The sequence below is a fragment of the Geospiza fortis genome, unplaced genomic scaffold (assembly GCF_000277835.1).
Source record: "Geospiza fortis unplaced genomic scaffold, GeoFor_1.0 scaffold2049, whole genome shotgun sequence".
NCBI lineage: Eukaryota > Metazoa > Chordata > Aves > Passeriformes > Thraupidae > Geospiza > Geospiza fortis.
In genome coordinates, this window is record NW_005058262.1 from 1 (window position 1) to 1,781 (window position 1,781).

Here is a 1,781-nt window from a genome sequence, read left to right on the forward strand (position 1 = left end):
TTGGGGGGATTTGGGGTGGTTTTGGGGCATTTCAGGGGAAGATCGGCGCAGTTTTGGGTGGTTTTAGGGGGATTTAGGGACTTTGGGGACACTGGGACACCTTGGGGACACTTTGGGGACACTGGGACACCTTAGGGACAGTTGGGGACACTTTTGGGGCTGTTTGGGGGGGATGCTGGGGGTGATTCTGAGGGGTTTTGGGGTGGCTTTAGGGGGGTTTTAGGTGATTTTGGGGACACTGGGACACCTTGGGGACACTGGGACAGTTTGGGACACTTTGGGGACACTTTGGGGACAATTTTGGGACCTTTTGTCCCCACAGCCCCCCATGAGCACCACGAGGGCCACGGCCACTCCCACCATGGACACGGTGAGAGCCTGGGGACACCTGGGGGACACTTTGGGGTCATTTTGGGACATTTTTGGGGACAATTTGGGACATTTTTGGGTCGTCTTGGGACATTTTGGGGTGGTTTTAAGGGGGTTTAGTGACACTTTGGGGACACTGGGACACCTTGGAGACATTTGGGGACACCGGGGGCTTAGTGACACTTTGAGGACACTGGGACACCTTGGGGACACCTTGGGACACTTTGGGGTCATTTTGGGACATTTTGGGGTGGTTTTAAGGGGGTTTAGTGACACTTTGGGGACACTGGGACACCTTGGAGACATTTGGGGACACCTGGGGGACACTTTGGGGACACTTGGGTGTCATTTTTGGGGCATTTTGTGACACTTTTGGGTCATTTGGGGACTTTTTGGGGTGGTTTTAAGGGGGCTTAGTGACACTTTGGGGACACTGGGACACCTTGGGGACAGTTGGGGACACTTTTGGAGCTGTTTGGGCGGGATTCTGGGGGTGATTCTGAGGGGTTTTGGGGTGGCTTTAGGGGGGTTTTAGGTGATTTTGGGGACACTGGGACACCTTGGGGACACTGGGACAGTTTGGGACACTTTGGGGACACTTTGGGGACAATTTTGGGACCTTTTGTCCCCACAGCCCCCCATGAGCACCACGAGGGCCACGGCCACTCCCACCATGGACACGGTGAGAGCCTGGGGACACCTGGGGGACACTTTGGGGTCATTTTGGGACATTTTTGGGGACAATTTGGGACATTTTTGGGTCGTCTTGGGACATTTTGGGGTGGTTTTAAGGGGGTTTAGTGACACTTTGGGGACACTGGGACACCTTGGAGACATTTGGGGACACCTGGGGGACACTTGGGTGTCATTTTTGGGGCATTTTGTGACACTTTTGGGTCATTTGGGGACTTTTTGGGGTGGTTTTAAGGGGGCTTAGTGACACCTTGGGGACACTGGGACACTTTGGGGACATTTAGGGACACCTTGGGGACACTTTGGGGACTATTTTGGGACATTTTTGGGTCATTTTGGGACATTTTGGGGTGGTTTTAAGGGGGTTTAGGGACACCTTGGGGACACTGGGACACTCTGGGGACATTTAGGGACACCTTGGGGACACTTTGGGGAACAATTTTGGACCTTTTGTCTCCTCAGGGCACCACGAGGGCCACGGCCACTCCCACCATGGACACGGTGAGAGCCTGGGGACACCTTGGGGGGGGGTTGGGGACACTTTGGGGACATTTTGGGCCCATTTGGAGCCGTTTTGGTGCCATTTTTCGCCTTTTTCGGTGCCATTTTTGGGCCATTTTTTGCCATTTTGGGGCCCGTCTGGTGCCACTTTTGGGCCATTTTGGCTCCGTTCAGAGCCACTTTGGGGCCATTTGGTGACAATTTGGAGCCATTTGGTG

General features: G+C 54.2%; 1 long non-coding RNA gene across 1 annotated transcript; it reads left to right on the forward strand.

Annotated features, from left to right (window-relative positions):
* Nucleotides 1–315: 315 nt before the first annotated feature.
* Nucleotides 316–1,568, forward strand: LOC115949404. Its single transcript, XR_004082877.1, has 3 exons — nucleotides 316–370; nucleotides 1,004–1,051; nucleotides 1,525–1,568. It is a non-coding gene; the product is annotated as an uncharacterized LOC115949404 (long non-coding RNA).
* The last annotated feature ends 213 nt before the right edge of the window (nucleotides 1,569–1,781 follow it).